Source organism: Panicum virgatum, chromosome 8K (genome assembly GCF_016808335.1).
Source record: "Panicum virgatum strain AP13 chromosome 8K, P.virgatum_v5, whole genome shotgun sequence".
NCBI classification, from domain to species: domain Eukaryota; kingdom Viridiplantae; phylum Streptophyta; class Magnoliopsida; order Poales; family Poaceae; genus Panicum; species Panicum virgatum.
This window is the reverse complement of record NC_053143.1, coordinates 48610894-48632770: the sequence shown is the minus strand read 5'-3', so window position 1 is coordinate 48632770 and position 21877 is coordinate 48610894. Positions and strand designations below refer to the sequence as shown.

General features: G+C 46.1%; 1 pseudogene; it reads right to left on the bottom strand.

Moving 5' to 3' along the window:
• Positions 1-323: 323 nt before the first annotated feature.
• LOC120645003 lies at positions 324-883 on the bottom strand (annotated as a pseudogene).
• Between the last annotated feature and the right edge of the window lie 20994 nt (positions 884-21877).

Genomic DNA, 21877 nt, shown 5'->3' with positions numbered 1-21877 from the left:
TGTGGGTCCCACCTATCATCACCCACCTCTACTCCCTGCTCTTCTTCTTCCTGTATTATCATCCTTGCTGATTAGCTTCTCTCTCACTTACATGTGGGTCCCACCTGTCACCACCCACCTCTACTCCCTGCTCTTCTTCTTCCGGTTCCCTCCACCGCCGGCCGGCGAAGTCAAGGGATGTATATGATGTGGAGAACACATGCATCAAGCCAATTAATAGCTTGGAGGAGCCAAGATTGATCAGCAATATAATTCAACCAAGATTGCAATCTGTGCTGTGTTATTCGACGGATCGCAAAATTAAAGATGACCACGATCGAGCATATTTAATTTAATTGTGCTATATATTATTAGTTAATCGACCGCAACAGAAGAGATGACCACCAATTGCCACCGGCGGCACGGACATGTGCACGTCGAGCTCCACGCCTCCACCATCACGTACCCCTCCGACACCACCAGCTCTACCATCCTCCACGTCAGGTAGCCGGCGGCGCGCCGGAGCCGGCCGGTGCCGCCGACCACCGCGGCCTCCGCCTGGTCGTCGTAGACCCCAACACGGCCGGCCACGGAGAAGGTGCTGCCGTTGTACGGCCCCGCGGTGAGCGCCACGGTGACGGCGACGGCGAGCACCTCCTCGTGCTGGGAGGCCAGCATGTAGGTGCCCTGCGCCTGGCCGACGGCCCGCGCGCCGGCGTCGGGCTCCTCCGTCACCACGTCGTCGATCGCCACCGTGTCGCCGAAGTAGGCGCTCCGCTCAACGTTGTGCGGCGGCCCGACGCCGTGGATGAGGTGGATGGCCGTCGTCCCTGGCCCGCGCATCACGTCGTGCATGCCGCTGGTGGACCGTCTGCCGGCGGCCGGACGCGCCGGCGAGCAGGAAAGCCACCACAACGACGGCGACGAGCTGCTTTGTGGAGGAGCTGGGGGCCATTGTGAGGATGAGCTAGCTTGCTTGGGACTGAGCGATCGATCTGGTGGTAGCTGGAGTGTCTCGATCGTCCGTCTTGCTTATAGCGGGCCGGAGCGATCGAGGAGACATAAAGTAAGACACCATGCATCACGTGTTGACGTGTTGTCACAATATATATACTCTGTTCGTTTTTATTAACATATGAATGAATGTCGTATCTCTCTCTCTATATATATACACGGCAGCGCTATTCTACACCGTAGATGTAGAATGAGATTCTACACCTAGCCAACCCAACCAGCAAACCCAAACCAATCCGTGGCCACCCCTTGACCCGACCCATCCCCACATGTCCAGCTTCTCTGTTCCGCGAGCACGAGCCGCGAGCGTGCGGAGCGCGCGAGCGGCGAGTGCGAGACCACTCCGGATTGGCGGCGCGCGGACCGGCGGGCGGCCAAGGCTGTGCCGCGGCGCTATCGGTGTCGGGGGCGGAAATGGAAGCGAGCGCGAGCCGCGAGCCGCGCAGAGCGCGGCGAGAGGCGAGCGCGAGCAGGAGGCGCGCTGGGAGAGGATGGGCGGCCTGCACGGGACCAGCGGCGCGGCCTCGCAAGGAGCGGCGGCGTGGCCTCGCAGGGAGCGGTGGCGGCATGGGGAGCAGCCGCGGCGGCCTTGCTTGCAGGGATGCTGCGACGCAGGGGAGCACGGCCGCACAGGCCGGCGCAGGCGGCAATGGTGCCGCTGCTGGGGTGCTGCGGCGCAGGGGAGGCAGCCAGATGGGCCGGCGCCAGCCCACGCGAGGTGCAGGCAGGCTGCGGAGGCTGATTGCGGGGGTGCTGCGACGCGGAGGCGGCCGCACAGGCCTAGTGCGGCGAGTGCCCCCGTGCCAGGAGATGTACCGTAGCGAGATTGGGGATGAAAAAATTACTGAAACCTTGCACTGAAAATCGAAAAATTACTGAAGAACTTGACTTCTTATCTCAGTCAATGAGCTACTACTCCTCCTGTTATAACTTCTCTCCGTGTATTTTGCTATGATTGAGTTTAGTAATTTATGGCATGATTTTTAGTTTTTGTTCTTAGCCTTGGAGATCAGTATCTGGCGTTTTATGGTTCAGTAATTAGCCTATTCAAACTATGTTGTGGATTACTCACGAGCTCAATAGTTTTTAGTTTTAGTAGATTTTTTTGTTACTGAGCTGTGAGCTCTATTCAATCTCATTTTGTTCGGTCATCTAGTATTTTGTTGTTTGATTCAGTAGTTCAGCAGTTCCTAAAAAAATAGTTCTTTATTCAGTGATATACCTGTAGTTCAGTAGCTCAGTATTACAGCAGTTTAGTATTTTTCAGTAGTTCGTGAGGTCAACTTTGAGCCACTAAAATGGTACTCATGAGTTTTACATAGTGTATGCCAAACTTGCATGTTTTTCTAACAAGAAAGAATGTGCGAGCGGGGGAACACAAGGAGAAAGTTGTGCTAGAATAGCAGGGAATGGAGTTTTACACGCATTGTGCTTCAGCATAACTACATGCACGTCCCTACACCGCGTATAACGAGGCAGTATGAGGGCGCACAAGGTGAAGACCCAACTATGATGAATCCAGTTGACACCATATATGCGAGCCATGTCCTCCAACCCAACATTATGCGCGTCCTATGCAGTGTTGATCAACATATATACTGGATTACTGATTATTTATTACTATGATTCTGGAATAGTGAATCCAAAACATGTGCACAAGCGTTACTGGATCATAAAAATTCAATGGATTTGCTAGATAAATTGTAAAAAGAATTACTAGGCCTGCGTGTATTGAGTAACTGAATCTACATATACATAAAAAATACTGAATTGAAGTATCACCACACCACATTACTGAACCCAAATGAATGTACAAAAATTATTAGATGTATTACCAAATCTACATATACATAGGTATTGTTGGTTGAACATATGCATATGCCTTACTGAATAACTGAAACTGTGCATTACTGAAACCAAGCATGTAAATGGTTGTTACAAGAAAATGATTCCCCCAAAAACATAAGAAATTACTGGAAGTGCATAATACTGAATAATTGATTCTCTAGATTACTGAAAATCCAAGCATATACATTTAGTTGGCGGTGGGCATGGATAGTGGGTATGGATAACTGGAAATACTAAATAACATTAACTGGATGTCCCTGTTACTGAATCGAAGCATGTACATGGTGTGTTACTGAAAAAAAAACATTCATTCAAGAATATGAGAAACTACTGAAAAAAGTACATAATACTGAATAGTTAGTTCCCTAGATTACTGAATCCAAGGATATACATGTAGTTGGGCGGCAGACTGTGCATATGTACACATATTAGTTATGATTATCTATCTCATGCAGCCTCCAAAATACAAAAAGTCTTCAAAGAACACATGAACCATCTTTCACTTCACTTGGAACCCTCTCCCCCTTGCGAACTTCAGTACTATCACTGTCATGTGCATGAGGTGGCAGAGTTGGAAAGTGATGCCATGCCCACGTAAGCCTGCCACCAGTAAAACTCTGAAAAGATCATTGTCAAAAATAGAGCAAGAACAATAGGATATTGAATTACTGGGTTACTACTTTACTAAGGGTAACTGAATTACTACATAGTATTACTGGGTTACAGAGAATTACTAAAAAAGGCACAAAGTAATTCTGGCGTATTGAGGGGTTACTGATATGTAAGTATCACTGGCTTACTAGAGACATACCATATGCGAGGGCGGTAGGATGACCCCATATCCGACAGAATTGGGGTTTCGTTCTTTATCATCAAGCGTCGATAATGAAAAAAATAGTGACTATCTACTAAACCTAAAAAGTTACTAATACTAGATCCTAACAAAAACGACTAGCCTAACTAGCCAACATGGAGCACAGTTTAGAGCATCGAAATATTCAGTAATCTCCGACAAAAATGGGTATGTGATTTTTCATATAGAACATTACTCCCCCTGTTCTCAACCCAAGTTGTCAGCATCATTGCTTGCTTAACGACTAGCTCGATGTGATCAACGTGTCTCCAGTTCCAACGTACACCAAGAAAACCTAGAACACATATATCAGTCAAATATTGCAAGATGATTCAGTAATTAGCATATTCAAACTATGTTGAAGTGTCTGGCTCTAGATGATTCATGAGATGATTGAGCATAGTAGTTTTAGTTACTGAGCGATATTTCAAACTCATGTAGTTTGATAGTCTAGTAGTTCATTGTAGTTCATTACTGAACTACCTACTCAGTTCAAATCATCAGTACCCAGGAAATAAAAAAATACTGGACTAACCACCAAACCTAACGAAATTACTAATACTACTGGCCTAACTAAATTTTGAGCATCAACATTTAGTAATTGCCAACAAAAAAAAGTGGTGCTGGGAATATTACTGAGACTAGAGCGTCGAAATATTCAGTAATAGCAGACAAAGAGATATTAAGCATTACATTCACAGTTTTTATGAATTTATCAGTGCCACTGATTGCTTAATGATCAGCTTAATGGGATCAACATGTCTCCATTCGAATTGAACATACATGGATATGAATTCCGGATTAGGGGGTTGCAAAAAAAATTAGAAAAACAACACAGTGTTATGCTCACCGGAGCACCTCACGTAGGATCAGGATGCCTCTTCAACCTGCTGCTCATCGGGATCGTGCAGGGAGGGAGCCGCTAGGCGCGCAGGGGAGGGATGCTTTCAGGCCGCATCCTTACGCTGCCACTGTGCAAGGGCCCAATGCGAGGATGGGGAGAGCGCGGGCATCTGGCAACCTTCGAGACGCCGCTTGATGCTGCTGCAGGCCACGCGCAAGGGCCCAGGAGGGTGTGTGTGGGACCGCGACCGCCGCTCGCCCCACCGCACTCCATCGTCGGTGACGCACCTCGGCCGCTCAAGGACGTCGATAAGCCTCCTCCGCACCATGCCGCTCGCTGCCTCCGCGCCCCGCTCGACGCCTCCACCCATGCTACTCGCTACCACCTCCACCTCCACCTCCGTACCCATCCCTGGCCGCCGCGCTCCCTCCCGATCGGGTCCGCCGCGCAATCGCCGCTCGCGGCTGTTGCGCTGATTTGGATCGGGAAGGGTTGTGGTGGGGGAGGAGCAGAGGAGGCAAGGGGGTAATTGGAACGGGGTGGGCCTGGGCCGAACGGGTCTGGCATGGGGACGGGGTGATGGGGCTGAGTGGATCGGCTGGCTGGTTGGGTTGGGTTGGTGGGGGTGCTGGGTGTAGAATGCTATTCTACACCTAGGGTAGAATAGCACTAGAATGAACGCGCGGCGTTGCCGCGTTGGGCCATTGCTGGTCCATTTGTTTTGGCACGTCAGAGCTTCTTCATCTATTTTACCTGTAGGTGTCTGAATACCCAAGAGTTGGAGATATTGAAGTTTACCAAAGCAATCAAGAACGTAATGATGCGTATGGTTATGAGATTTTAGGACCATACAAATATGGTAGGAAATGCTCATAGTGCCATTCTACCAAACAGATAAGTTGCCAGTACTTTCATGCGACCATATCTTGGAGTGTGATCTTGGCCCATGCAGGTAGCCAGATGCGCTCTACATTTACAGCTACAAACTTAATCCAGTCACATTTGTCTCAATGACCAACAAAATCATTCTCCCAGTTAGCTTCAACAAATTACCAGCAGGAGGAACCATTGATAACCACCTGTGGATATTGCATTGACCGTATCTGGTGATGATCTTTCCATTATATGTTTGCAGAGGACCTCAGCATCAGCAAGCACCTTAGGATGCAGAGGTGCAATTACAAAATAGTCAGTCTTTGTTGTTGATAGAAGAAGCAACGTGATGTATACTGCATCTGTGCACCAGTTGGAAGCCTAATCCAGTCTGCACATGAAGAAACGCTGGAATGAAAAAAAAAGAATGGAATGAATCATAATACTGAATCAACTAAAGGAAAATGCAGCAATAAATTAGGATTTATAGCCAAAAACTGAACCCAATCACTGCTATCTGATTTACAAAGTTTTCAGAAATTAAACCTTTTACTACTCTGCATCTATAGTTGTCTCAAAATTGTCGCCCCTGTATTGGCGGTGGTAGCTGCCGGAACCGCCAGCCTTCGCCGCCACCGTGGTCGTGACAGAAAGGGCACGTGGAGCTTGGATGCTGCCACGGACGACGCACAACCGGTCATCGCCGTGGGGAGGGCGCGCTGGAGCTCAGCGCAGAACTCAGCCACCACTTCCGCGGGAAGACCGGTGTTCGCGCGCAACTTCAAATCTGAAGACCGGAAAATTTTAACTGAACAATCTCTTTGGATTTGAATCTATAATTACTTCCATTTTTGACTGAAAATACATCCACGTATATGGCTTTGTGCACACGGAGCAGACTTGAATTGTTTGCCAATTAAGTTGCAACATATACTGTCACACAATGCAGATGTCAGTAAACGTCAGTATTAAACTATTAGTAAAAGCTTTTAATACATTGTGCTGGAGTTCTAGTGATCTAAGTTAGAAATGAGGTAAAGAACAATCTATTTATGTATGGAAAATACCAAACATAGATCATATTTATCCATGGAACAACTATGTACTTGCATCCTTGGACTAACTTCAGTATGCTTATAGTTTTAGCTACCCCTCTGATTCATCTTGGAAACAGAATCCATTATAATTAGTGCATTTCTTACTATCACGAGTTCACGATGCTAAGCAGGACAGATAATTACTTAAATTGATTTCATGTGCCATACAGAGTTTTTCTTTACTATCTAATTTTCTTTTGCTTCCACCAACTTAAAAGCAAACACATTTCAAGGAGAGAGCACCAAAGGAGGTGAGAGCCAAACCAATCGCTTCTCTCTAAGTCTCCTACTTGGGCATACGAGTTGAACTTGTTAGCAGAGACAAGTGAAATGGACGAGATGCAGAAGCAAAAATCAACCTTGAACAAATAAATTGGCAGGGGATCATAAAAACTTCTTTGCCATTATCTTGAGGAAGAAAAGAGCTGAACACCCAGTAGCTTTGCTTGAACCTGGTGGCACTCGACCTGGATTTTCATGTAGCACATAATCAGCCTCATCGGCACTTGTTGCTATATTTGTCATTGCGTGCAGTAAATTACAATCATTCGATAAATACACTTACACTGCAAGGGACATGGGGAGGAGAACCAGTAGCATCATCTCTCAAAATCAATTCATCGAGCACATCTTGTGCATCTCCTGTATTGACATCGATTCAACCTGTGCACCTGCACTCAAGCCTCTCCGAGCTTGCAGGCATGGATGCACGCGTGAGCACCAGGTGCGTGCCCACGATCATTGAGTAGAAGGGCGATAGGGCCAGCATTGCTGTTGCGTGGCCGCGTCTCTCCGATAATTGCCGGCCGCCATGGATCCCTCAATCCAATCCAGATTGAAAGGATGATTGCAAGGGGCTATGGCGATTTTTACTTGATGGGAATTGGGGACAATTTTTTAGAGCTGGCACTGAGCTCCGCCATGTCGCCGGTGAAGCGGCCCATCTACCCGCGCTGGATGTCGTCTCCGTATCCTGCGAGGCGTGAAGACCATTTATTCGAGCAGGTGGAAGGTGCGCCGGGGGCAGGGAGTGGAGGAATGGCACCAGGAAGGACTCATGGAGCAGGGGTGGATGGGAGTCGAGGAGGCCAAGCGCGCAGTCCGTACCGGTGGTGGTGAGGGTGGGGCGAAGCTAGAGAGAGGACAGCAAGAGCGCAGGGTAGGAGGACGCATACCTGTTGAGGAGGAGTAGGGACGTGGCCGGAGAGAGTGGGAGCACGAGGAGGAGGGCTAGACAACGCGGGGTGTGTGAGTGGGAGGAGAGCATGGCGCGAAGGCGGGAGAGGCACGAGCACCTCCGTCCATGACGTCGTGGCGGCACCGGTGATGGAAGCAAGTGCCGCTCGTGGGCGCCGAGAAGAGGGACGAGCGGGTTCGCGAGTGTTTGGGTCCGCTGTTTAACGGACAGAGAGATAGCTAGGCTCGCGCTGAGACGATCGAACGGTCGACATTGCGAGCTGGGTGAATCCGACGGCTCGTGGGCTAACGGGCGACGTGGACCCGCTACCCACCCGTGGAATCGAGCCAGCTTTCGATCTTAGAAGATTCTACACCTAGCCGGCCCACCCTCCCCCGTGCCAGACATACTTGGCCCATCTTGGCCCAGCCCGCCACCAATACCCCCTCACCCCCTCACCAAACCCACCCCCGATCCCCCGATTCAAATCACCGCGGCGGCGGACCCGAGCGGCGGATGCACAGCACCGAGGCGGCGGCGGCAACGGCGGCAAGGACCATGGCGCGGAGGTGGCTTGCAGGGTGCAGGAGCTGCGGCGGCAGCGAGTATTGGTGCGCGGAGGCTGCGGCGGCATCACGCCGTGGGGCACGGAGGCTACGGCGGCGCGGAAGCGGCGGAGGCGTCGAGCAGCGGAGCGTGGAGGCTGCGGCGGCATGGCGCGGAGGTAGCTCATCGGCGTCCTCGACGGTCGTTCCTATCCCCACGTCAGGCCCTTGCACAGCGGCCGCGGCGGCCTCAAATTGCGAGGGGTGCAGGCTGAAGGCTTCCCTCTCCTGCGTGCCTAGCGCTCCCTCTCCTGCGGGGCACATGCGGTACTCCGCCACCATAGCGCCAGTTTCGGCGGCGGCGAAATGCTGTGCCCGAGGGTGTGAGCGGCGGCGACGGGAGTTCGAGCGGTCGCGGTGGCCTCGAGCATGCCCCGCTGGGCATTGAGCAGGCCTCCTCCCTCCCCGTGTTCCTCTATGCTCACCGCATGTTACTCTGATGAGCAGTATGCTTCTAATTTTTTTCCCCCAATCCTCCAATCTGAAATTGGTGTGCATATATGTGCAAATCGAGCAGTAATCAGATTCTCTGATTAGGCGACCCATCCTGATATGCTTATTCAGATCTTCTAGTATCAGATCTTCTCTGATTTAAATGCTGATGCTCAAAATTGATTAGTTAGGCCAGCAACTACAGAACTACTGGATCAAACAACAAAATACTAGACTACCAAACTACATAAGATTGAATAGAGCTTCGTAAGTAAAACTAATGCAACTAAAAAAATACAGAGCTCGTGCACTTTTATATTCAGTAACTCAAATTAACATAATTTTAAGCAGGCTAATTACTGAACCATCTAGAGTGGATACTGATCTGGATTTAGATCACTAATTTGTTAGGTTTCGTAATTAGTCTAGTAATTTTTACGATTACTGAGCACTGTCGATCTGAAGCGAGTACTTCCTCTAGTAGTTCTGGTAAGCATTTTCAGTTCAGTAATTTGTTATTGCAAGCATAGTAGTTGTTTGATCCAGTAGCTCATTACTTTATTATTTCAACATCAACATCAACAAAGCCTTTTCAAGTGTAATAGTTTGGGAAGTCACAGTAGGTGTACCGGCGGGCCGCTGGGAACCTTTGGTTAGCAACAAACCATTCAGTTAGTGTGCTCTTGCCTGAGTCTGGATCGTTTACAATCCCCTCGAGATCGTCTTCTTCGGACACCGCGACTATGTTCATACCCAGCAAGTGCACATGCAGCCTTTCAACTGCAGGGAATTTTTCATGTATCTCAAAACCAAGCAAGCACCACACAGCTTCGCAACAGGAAAGGTATCTCGATTTGATGTATTCAGCAATCTCATCAACACCTGAACTGTTCTCTGTGTCTTTATCCATATTGACTGAATTCTGAGGAGCGATACCTAACCTGGCAGCATCAGCGCCTTTGTGACAATATTTGGAAAGGTACTTTATAAGATAGGATTGATTGCAGGCCTCTACATTGATATGGGCTTGGAATTTCTTAAGGATGTCAAGGTTGTGCGGCACAACCCATCTATTGTCGAGGTCCACACCATTTTTGCGTGTCTTGATACCAGAATCACGTCGTCGATAAATAGGAAATCCATCTGTGTCGAATGTGGTCTGTTCCTGGAAGCTCTTCGGAAACCTTTTAGAGCACTTCCCATCTTTCATACATGGGCAGTTTGGATTCAGGTCACCACAAGGGCCATGCATCATGAATTCTTGGACTAAGACGAAACCTAATGGATCTTCACGTGGATCTGGCAGCTCCGCAGATATAAATTTATCCACAAAGGTGGCTGAAGGTTCGCAGTTTAAGCCGGCTTGCCAAATTAGGGTATGAGCGTGAGGTAGGCCACTTTTTTGGAATTCTATAGTATCAGCAACTACAGGCAAGCAAAGGGATTTTCATAGCACACGAATTCTATAAAGGAATAATGTAAATGTTGAAGTAAGGTAATGTTAGGTCTTACAAGCTGTGACAGGACCGTAGGCTTCCCCGCTTCTAATAGACTCTATATATTCTTGGAGCTTCATGTGGAATACGCGACTTGTGATATCAGCACGATCAGGAGGTTTTTGTCCAGGATCACAACGCAAGGCTTCCTCTATCTCTGGCCAGTTAGCATCGCATGTGAAAGTTGTGAACAGCGTCGGGCACCCATATGTTCTAGAAATGGCCATACAGTCATGGTAGTTTTGATTTAGGTTTCGCCTGCTGCCTGGATAAGATGCAGGCAGCATTGTTTTGACTCCCACATCCTTACCCGTCGATGCACCTCTACAAAGGGCATCGGAGATCCCCTAATATGTTTCGCTCCTTAAGAGTTTCTGATTGAAAAAGTGAAAGGAGAGCTTGTTGGACTCAACACATGAGTAGGCATTAACACCATACTGCTGTGAAAGGCGTCCTGAACAAAGGATTGGATTTGGATCGCCTCTACGGTAATGCTGGTAGTAGCTATGGAACTCCATCATGCTCACCTCAGTACGGCTTCCTACGGAACCCTTCCTGAATTTGATACCTAACTGATACCCCTTGTCACCATATGGGAACAGAATTGGGTACTGCAATGCCATTAGAGAAGGATGGATAGGAGATACGCGTTTGAACCTCCCCTAGCATGATTCAAGAACTATATCAAAAGGATGCGTGGAGGATGACATATCCCCCACAAGAAGTGCAGCCAACTCATTCACTGTTGGTAGGCTGTATCTGCCACCACTTGTGTCAGAGGACCCAAAAAGTTTAATCCGGACATCTGGAGCGGTAGGAGAAAGAAGCCTATCCCGAGCCATCCGAAATTGCTTAACCAAAGGGTTGCAGCGATCAAACATGGAAATCAAAGACTGGACAACTTGAGCCTTTGGTGCCGAATCAGTACCCAAATCTGGAGAGTAGATAGCCAGCCTATTTTGCACTTCATTTGCAGTGTCATAGATGTACAACTGCGCATACTGCGGTCTATCTCCTTTTTCTGGAATCAAAGAACCAATGCAATGGTGGACCACTCCATTGATTCTAAATATGTAGGGGCCTCGGACAATATTTATGGATTTGTCTATATCTACTCCTAAAGATGTAAAAGTAAACATAGAGTTGTACTGCCTGATAAGTTTCATGAAACTATTTGATGTAGGTCCTCCATCGAAGCCTATCAAATCACTCTGTGGTTGAGGAAATGGCCGGTGTTTTGGAAGAGAAATCCGCCCACCACGGCAACATGAATGGTACACAATGCGTTTTTGGGCATAAGAACTTAGGCTCACCACCCGCTCCTGATACCAGAACATAGCATCTACTATTATTTCAGTAGTACCAAAATAGTTGTGTTAGCATCTACTAGTATCTATAATTTTCAGTCATTACTAATCCTTTGATGCTCTGAGTTAGCATAGTAGTACAGTAGTCATTAGTCATTACTGAACTACTGGATCAAATAACGAAATACCAGAGTAGTGAACTACATGAGATTGAGTAGAGCTCAGTAACAAAAACTACTGAAACTAAATAAAATTGTTGAGCTCGTGCAATTTTATATCCGGTAGCTCAACATAGTTTGAATAGGCTAATTACTGAACCATCTAAAGCATGCCCATTTTTTGTCGATGATTACCGAATATTTTGATGCTCTAAACTGTGCCCAATGTTGGCTAGGTAGGCTAGTAGTTTTTGTTTGGAATTAGTATCAATAATTTTCAGGTTTCGTGGATAGTCCAGTATTTTTTTATCACTGATGCTTGATGACAAAGAACTAATCCTCAATTTATTTGGATATGGGGTCATCCTACCGCTCTCATCTTGGGTATGTCTCAAGTAATCTAGTAATACTTACAAATATCGGTAATCCCTTGGTACCCTAGAATTACTTGCGTATTTTTCAGTAATACTCTGTAAACCAGTAATACTATGTAGCACTTCAGTTATTCTTAGTAAAGCAGTAATCTAGTAATTCAGTATCATGCTGGTCTTGCTAAGTTTTTCTCAATAATCTTTTCAGTTTTATTACTGGCGGCAGGTTCGTGTGGGCATGGCACCCCCTTTCCAACTCTATCACCTCATGCACATGACAGTGATACTACTGAACATCACAAGGGAGTGGGTTCCAAGTGAAGACAAAGAGGCCTCAAGTGTACTTTTAAGATTCTTTTTGAAGGTTACACGATACAATTTAATTGTGAATAATATGTGTAAATTTGTGTAGTCACCACCGAACAATAATATATGCATATGTTTGGATTCAGCAATCCATAGGAAGCTTTTTATTTTTAATATTATGCACTTCTCCATTATTTTCCTTGTGTTGCTGGTGAATCATTATTTCTAGTAACACTGTACCCTTGTACATGCTTGGATTCAGTAAAAATAAGATCCAGTCATTCAGTACTTTTTTATATACAACTCTAGTAATGCTCATGCGTATGTAGATTCAGTAATCAATAGATCCTATTAATCAGTATTCTATGCAGGCCAGTAATTGTTGCAAATTTGAGGGTGGGAGGAGGGATGATTTTTATGTGAATTCAGTAATTTGGATGTATATATAGCCCCTGTGTTTTGATTCAATTACCAAGAGACTGGAGAAAAATATTCAGTTGATGTTAGTAACCCAGAGCGCCTATTCAGTATTTTATGCAATATGTATGTAGTAATTTCTTCAGTTATTCAGTATTTTTATTCATCCAATAAAACCATAATTTCTTTTGTGATCCAGTAATGCAGTTGTCTTATATTCAATAATCCAGAGCCACAATAATAAATATTCAGTAATTTAGTACTACATGTTCATCAACATTGCGTGGGACCTACATGTTTACCAACACTGCGTGTTAGTGTAGTAATAAATATTCAATAATCCAGCAATACCTGTCCTTCTTGATTTTTTTCAAATAATTCGGGGGGGGGGGGACAGAAATCCCCACCTACTCAATTAATCGAAGAGGCAAAGTTCAGCCATACAAGTACTCCCCGGTTTCCTAGGGGTGCTACAAAAATTTTGGAGTGGAGAGAAAAAACGGGAGGGAGGGGAGGGTACATCAGAGTGATTACAAAAAACTTTGAATGACAAGCTTCAAGGCCTCCATCTCAGGCTGACGCTTCTTGAAGCGGCATTGCCAGAGGTTGATGTCTTGAAGGGCGCCCCGCAGCGTCTGTTCCCAGCGTCTGTCCTTCTTGTTGAGAAAACCATCAAACTCGACACACACTCGGTAGAACTCATATGCAGCATCCAATTACTCAAAGTAATTTTTCAATTAACGGTATGGTTGTGAATCAATTCAGTAATTTTTGTGAATCCCTTCGCATAGCCTTCGCTTCACCTCTGCTGCCGATCCCCACGTGCGCTGCATCCCATCCGTGCTGAGCTGCGCCGCTGCCCCCCGCGGCCGCCCATCTAGTAGGCCGCGGCTGCGCGCGCCTGCCGCCGTTGTTCACCGCCAGCTCCTCCCACGTGCCGCACCACATCGTAGCGGCCTCCTGTACCTGCCAGCTCCTCCTGTGCCCGCAATTACTGAGAGAGAAGCACAATTGACACCTGAATTTGCTGCTCCCGTGCGACTGGACGCCGCTACTCCTGGAAATCCCCAACGCCACACGTTCCTCGCCGCCCAAGCACGTCGCGCCGCCGCCTACCCACCAGCAGGCCCGGGCGACGACCGCGCCGCGCGCCACCTCGTGGCCTCGAGCGCCTGCTGAACCGCGCCGCCGCCGCCCTCGCCGGCCTACGCCGCGCCACCGTAGCCTTGCGCATGCCTGCGCACCGCCACTACCCGCCGGCCTACGTGCTGCCTGCAGCCTCACCGGCCTGCACGCTGCCGCTGCCCCTGGACCCTCGTGCTGCCAATTCGGGGAGGTCTCGCACTCGCCGCTCGCGGCGCGGAGCGCCGCTCGCGGCTCTTGCTCGCAAACAAAGAAGCTGGACAAGGTTGGGTGGGTCGGTCGGTTAACTGGGTGGGTGTTGGGCTGGTTGGGTGTAGAATCTCATTCTACACCTAAGGTGTAGAATAGCGCATAGGGTTTAATATATGATATAGAGGCAGGCTGGAATATGATCTCATTATCTGAAAAAATGAGTTTGGGTGCTGCCTATACAGGTATACATGATCTTACATTTTGCTATACTTGCATATAAATCCTTTGTGCGGTACACTTGTACTTCCTCCTTTCACTTTTATAAGGCGCGCACGTATATCAAGATTTAAACTTTGCAATCTCTGACCAACAATTTAACAATTATTTTTTTATTTTTATAATGCAAATTTTTTATTATTGGATTGGTAATCAAATATACTTTACTATTAATATAAATTTATAACTATAAGTGATATAATATACGATAAATTAATAGTCAAAGTGTTATTCGAAAGACCGGGTCATATTATACTAATGACTTGTCCAAGGAGAGGTACTACATTTTGTAGTACGGATATGCACATGGGGATAGAAAAAGATGCTGGTCCTTGGCCGTACATGCAGTAGCTGCTAATTATTGCCATTGCTCGTTATTAGGAGTGTCAGCGATATTTGCAGCCTTCGGTACAGTACTCAAAGGTGGCATGATGCTACTGTTCTGTGTACCATTATGTGTGCCATTCACGATCATCGATCAATTCAATGTTGTAAGATCGTGAATTAATTATTGTGCTCCATGAAAGGTTCGTGCAGGTCCTGACGCGTTGGAACTGTTACGAAATCTGGAGCCCACCTGTTCGGCTGGGCTAAAGCTGTTGGGCTGCAGCTGCTGGGCCCAGCCGCAGTCTTTGGATTTCCAGCGAGTTCAGCGCCAGCCCAGCTCCAGCTGCATCCTTTTCAGTGAACCGAACAGGCTTCTGTAGGAGCGTGTGGCCGCGCCGCCGCTTCAAGCCGTCGGTGCGGTTGTTCTGTCGCCGCTCTTGCCCCGGCAAGGCCCATGCCAAGCAAAGTCGCAAGGGACAAGGGACCGTCAAAAGGTTAGTAGATCGTGACTGCCATCTATCAACAATAATTGACGCAAGTGGGGGCAATACTGATCCATCTGAACAACTTTGTCTCAACTCTCAAGAAGCGTTAGAAATAAGCAAATTTACCAGAGGAGAAAGAGGAAAGGAGGCGTGCGATAGCGAGAGAAAATTATAAACTTAGAAAGGATAAAACTCTAAATTTAGGCTCCAGCGATCCTATTTCTACTGGTAATCGTAAATTTTTTGGTTTGTAATATATAGAATTATATCATTGGTATAGTATGTGTTTAATTTTTTTTACTAGCCTATAAACCGTGGTCTCGCACGGACTAATTAGAATTAATATAAAAATAAGACTTATAGTTAACAATTATAATTATCCATCTTGTGCTCTCTTTTATGTATTAAACATTCTAGGGTTAATTAGATCCATGCCATTACAATTTTTCAAGTTCACTGATCTGCCATTACAATTCACCTATTTCGAACCGTGCCATTACAATTTCACATCTCTTCCAAACATACTACTACGTACCCTTTCGACGTGTTTCTGAGAATTTGTGGACCAAAATACCCCGTCTTCTTCCTCCTCTCACTCCCCTTTCCTCTCCTTCCTTCCTCCTTCTCCATGGCCCAGGCAGACCCGCACCCCCCAGCAGGCGATGTGGGGGCCGCCACCACCATCCGCTGCTCCGCGCCCCTGGCCAGCGCTCCCATCCTTGGGCCCGTGCCCCTCGCCGACCGACTGCTGCTGCTGCTGTGCGGCGACGACGGCTGCTGGGGGCCTGGGGCGGGGCCCCAGGAGGCAGTCCGGCCAGCCACCAGCTTCTTCTTCCCTTTCTTCCCCAATCCACTTCTTCCGATGGCCACCACCGCCGCCCTGACCGTGCTCATGAGTCGCTGCCGCCACCCTTCCATCCTCCGCTGGATGATGCCGCGGGCGTGGAGGTAGGCAAGGTCCGCGCCGTCGCCGACGACACCGAGCTGCTCTGCGCACCCGCCGCCCGGTCCTGTAGCAGCCGCCGCATAGCAGCAGCAGCATCAGCCGGTCGGTGCAGGGGGCTCGAGGTGAGCCGGGATTCCTTGCCTATGCCTACGGGCCAAGTGCTCGTGAAGCCCTGCGCCATAGCAACCTCAAATCGATAAAGCTGTCAGGCATTATTGTCGATTTGGACATCAAATCGAGCTTGGCGCGGTCACCAATCCATTTATGAGATGCTCTGGTAATTTTGTTGATTCCGCCGGACAAGAAGTCGATCCGCCTGATTCCGCTGCCGCAGCAACATTGCGGCCTCGCTCCACACGACGCCCGGCCGTACCCGTCCTCGACGCCAGCCAAGAATAATAGTGTGCCACTGCCGCACGGCCTTCCCACTCCTCTGTCCCACGCCGAGCTGCTCTGCGCGCCTGCCGTCGGGTCCAGCAGCAGCCGCCACACAGCTACAGCAGCATCAGCCGGTCGGCGAGGGGCACGGGCCCGGGGGCGGGGGCGGCGCCGGCACATCCTGCCATGGAGAGAGAGGAAAGAGAGAGAAGGGATGAGAGGAAGAAGAAGGTCAGGGGTATTGTGGTCTACAAATTTAAAAAAACAGATCGAAGGGGTACGTAGTGGTATGTTTGGAAGATATGTGAATCTGTAATGGCACGGTTCGAAATAGGTGAATTGTAATGGCAGATCAATGAACTTAGAAAATTGTAATGGCATTAATCCAATTAACCCAATATTCTAATACATACTCTAAACTACATATTTATTATTATCGATTTGCAATATATTTCATGCATCCCACCTCCATATGTGTCTGATATATATTTAATTAAACTATTTGCTTATGAATTGGTATTCTTATCTCATGCATCCTACATAAGTACATGGGGACACATATCATGGGTAGTATTTTATATACACATTAATATAAATAATACATTAATAATGATAGAAATAGTAATTTAGAATTTTATATTGGTGCACTTTAATATTTATTATAATTATATAATTTTGATTCAGATTTAGGGGTTAATTTCAAATTTGATAATGATATAATTGAATAATTTATATGTAAATTTAGTCGATATTTGCATTATTTTTATAATGATGTAGGTGGGTAATTTACACAAAGATTAGGGGATTATTTTAGATTTTTTTTATAATGACAGAGGTGGGTAATTTAGACACATGTTTAGGGGTTTGTTTTAATCTATTTTTGGTTGGTAATTTATTAGAAAAGATAATAGATCCAATAACAATTATAACTAGAATTGTTGGATGGATGACCGGATGTTTCTAATTTTTGTAAGAGTTTCTAGAATTTCTCTATTTTGTTAGTGTATCCATCTAGAATTCTAGGTGACTTCACGTGTAGGCTCAACAAAAACCTCCATTTAGTAATAGTAGATACATTTTAAAATTATGCGGGGATTGAACTTGCTGGCCTCCACGCACACTGCCGTGATCATATATATCAAATGATGATACCAAATACACAAATTGATAATTTTCTAACTGGTAATATCATATTTTTAAGGCATGCCTATTTGTAGTAGTTCCTTATTTACACACAGAGCATCTCCAAAAGTTCCTAATATTTTCTTCCCAAAAGTTATTGTTTGCCAACTCCTCAAATAGTATGAGAAGGCAAAAAAAAGAGTCCATCTCCAATAGTTCCCTATTTTTCTCCAAAAAATGAGAAGTTGTGGCCCCACAAAGATAATTCCACGAGAAACTTCCATGGCTGGCGGACATGGCTGGCAGACAGAAGCTTCTTGCAAGTCAGATTGCCGGTGATTTAGAGCACAAGAGGGCTTGAAATTTTTGAGAAAAGAAAGAGAACGACGAGAGAGTTCCGTTTTACCTCTTACTTGTGCTGGTGATACACCGTGGCGGCTAGAATCAGTGTGAAAAGAAGTGGCGACGGGCGCAGTCCATGGCAGGTCGGCCAACGGTGGCGGCGGCGGTCACAGAAACTAAACCCTAAATCCTAGAATGTGGGAAAACCAAAAGAACAGACTGGATCCATGGCGCGAAGGAAGGACGGCGAGGGGAAGAAGATGGCGCCAGAAAAAAAAGTCGTGAGGGAGGTGCGATGGGGAGCGACGGAGGCGTGCGTCTTTTTACGCACAAGGGAATCCAATTTGCCAATTGTTAGGAGATAGAGAATTAGGATGGGGAACTATTGGAGAGTGTTTTTTTGCTTTTTTTTTTCAAAAAAACTAGTAGAGATGCATGTGCCCCAAGCACGTGTTATAAAAATCTAATACTAAAATTTTTCTGTTATTTAAATATTATAAATAATAATTAATATGTATAGTAAAGATGTGCATGCATCGAGAATATTTTTTATAAAAATAGGAATAAAAATTATACATTCAAGAATCAATAATTTAGCTTAACTTGCAGGTTCTTTTTTCTGGCTTTACTTGGAAGCATCAATGCACAATTCTAACTTCTAATTTTGGACAGGTCCTTCCGAAACAAAAGATGTATGTGCATTAACACGCGTGAATTCAAAAATTCTAGTAAACAAGAAAACTATGAACATAAGATTCATGCATCCCTAAATAATAAACTTTTTCTGTTGACATTTTGGGCATGTACCCGAATAACATATGACTAAAATAATACAAATTTGGATGTTGACGTGTGCAAGGTTCAAATATCAAAAAAGTTTAAATATACACGTACATATATTCATTCTCCAAACATCACAAAAATTTGAATGCGCACACACGCACACATCCATCCTGCACTCTTTTCTTGTTATACACAAAGCCAGATCAGAGAAATAGGTTCCACACGCTTCTAAATTCTAACCGACATGTTCTAAAATAGCTTGCAGATGACAATGATCCTCTGGACATCTTAAATCCAATAAGTTACAGAAATTCTGCACTTTATGATTGCCGCTCCATGTTGTGTTGTCCACTGCCTTTTCCACCATGAATGCTGCCTCCAACCTTTTCCATTGTTCTTCGCTCAAGCACCTCTCTTCATCTACCCCACTATTTCACGCTTGAGCATAAAAAGATGTACCTGATACACCTCCTCTTAATTTGATCTTATCATCATATGGAGCAGGATGGAGAACAACACTAAGAAGTCGCAGGAGGCCAGGATGATATGTTAGAATATGAAGGTCAGACTTTGCAGTAAAATTAACTCCACCATAAGGCATCTATGATCTATTTTTTATATCAAGCTTCTCCTTTCGATAACCTTGTTCTATTTCAGACATTGGGAGCTAAATGAATTACTTGCTCCAGAATCAAATATAAGGTAATTACTCGATATGTTACTCAATATAATGTTACTCAGCGTGTTGGCTTGACAAGTAGAGTAGTATAGTGTCACAAGCAAAAAAAGTAATACCGTTACTCTCAATGACAAGTAGAGTAGTATAGTGTTATGAAAAATGCATATGCAGGGAATTGTACCTGTCCAATGCAATGGGATCCCCAATGATGTCATCAATGAGTGTGGCCGTCTCCATTCAAGATTTTAGAATGGCCCAGATCAGATAAAAGGCAAAGTGATCTTTACTCACCCTCAAGCACTCAAGGGATCAAGATGTCCTTTGAAGAATATGATGTTATTACCAAACTTTTTCAAGACCATAGAAATATTCTTGAAGAGAAAATAATTAATAGACAAAGTCACTAAAGTTCATCACCTCGTCCCCACGGCCGGCAAAGACGAACATGTCCCTCCCCTGCCCCGCGCCAGCACCCTCCGCCATGGCCACCACCTCCGCGAGCGCCCTGCGGTGGCGCACGTACTCCTTCCTCTGCGGCCTGCCGCCACCGTCGCACCCTCCCGGCCCCAGCCCCCGCCCCCTCCGCCGGAGACACCGCCGCAGTCTAGGACCCCGCCGCCCGGCGCCGGTGCAGGCGAGGACCTGCAGCTAGAGGAAGAACGCGCCGCGCCTCGGCTTCTTATGCTTTGCCCCCTCCTCCTTCGATGCCGCTGCGGCCCCCGCGGAGGCGGCAGAGCCCGAGGCTGCATCACAAGTTCATATATCACCTATTCAGCCTATCCACAATTCCACATTTCAGTGGAGTTGGAGTGGCTGTGTCCAAATTCAACCGGTCAGTTTCTTTGTCGTTGTTATTTTGCGCAGTTTGGGTATTGTTTCTTTTTTTTAATATAATTGGCAGCTCTCCTGCATGGTTAGTTTCAAAAAAATGTTGCATTGGCTTTTTACCGCCCTGGCTCCAGTTGTTCTTTCTCCATTGTTCTATCACATCTTCCCCGCTTTATTTTCTCTAATTTTAGTTTTGTTTTAATTCAATCTCAGGTTGAGATGACCAATAACGAAATCGGTGCAAAGATTTGAGTTGACGTAAATGCTCAGTTGCTGCGCCACATTTGCAGAGATAAAATAGCTCGCCCATGGACAGTACCAAACAACTTGAAACCTTTGACTGCTTGAATCCTGGAAATTGCTCGCAAAAGTAGCAATGTTATTAACTCTGTTTCCCATGGAAATGTGACATGTGTGGGTTCAGATTTGGTTGGCTAAGCACAGGCACTACTATGATGTCTACCTTGTGCACGCTTGGAACTTGGAGGTCTTCCTATCTGGGTAAATCTTACTCCCTTTTTTTGCAGTAGTAAAGTAACGTTGCTCGCTGACATCAATAATGCGGTGTGCCGGCCTCAGGAGTCTGCAACGGGCATCCTATTGTAGGGTGTGTGTTCCTGTTGAGTGCAAGCACGACCTTTGAATAGTTTTTACGTTGTGTGGAGCCTGCTGTTTGTTCTCATCTCACCTGTTATTAGTGACGCATGGATGATTGGATGATCCCCCATGCTCTGTTTCAGTGTGCTCTGCAGCCACACACAGCTAAATTTTAACAAAATTCTCAGCACACAATCTGATAAAATAGAGAGAAGAGTACACAAGAGTACACATGTTGCTTAGCACACATGGAGAGACGACATCTTGAAGCAACAAAAAGTTAATGAAACATGTGAGAGAATGCGTCATGTTGATCTGGTCAGTTCATATCCCGAAACGATCCAGCTGATAAGTCCGAAAGGGACTGCAATTTTCCAGTACCATCGTGCTAAGCAATCATCAGTGTACGCTTATTGTCAAAATGGAGTTGTGCAAACTACGAAAAATGAATGAACAGACACTGCTAGAAAAACTCTCATTAGTACTGGGCGGGAACTCCCGGTTAGTACAGGTTTCCCGCCTGGTACCGCTCCTCTGGTACTAAGTGCGCGTGCACTTAGTACCGGTCAGACCACCCGGTTCTAAACGGTCTGTTTAGTATCGGTTGGTAACACCAGCCGGTACTAAACTGCCGTCCACGCCAGTAGCTAGGCCGAGCAGTTTAGTACCGGCTGGTAATACCAACTGGTACTAAAAGAAGTTTTTTTTCTTTTTGATCCTTTATATTTGTTCTCTTTTCCTTTCAATTTCAATTAATTAGTATTAGTAGTCATACTCGTAGCGGTTTGTGTATTCGTACTCATACTCATATCTAGAATTTGTATTTGTATATGGAGCAAAGCAAATAAAAGGAATTATATACATACATGGATAAAAGAAATATTAGAAATTATATACATACATGGATAAAAGACAATAATATTTACAAGTACGAATGCTCATAAGTTTTTTTCGACAAATTCTTCAATAATTCTAATCATCTTTATCGTCATCGGCACCGGC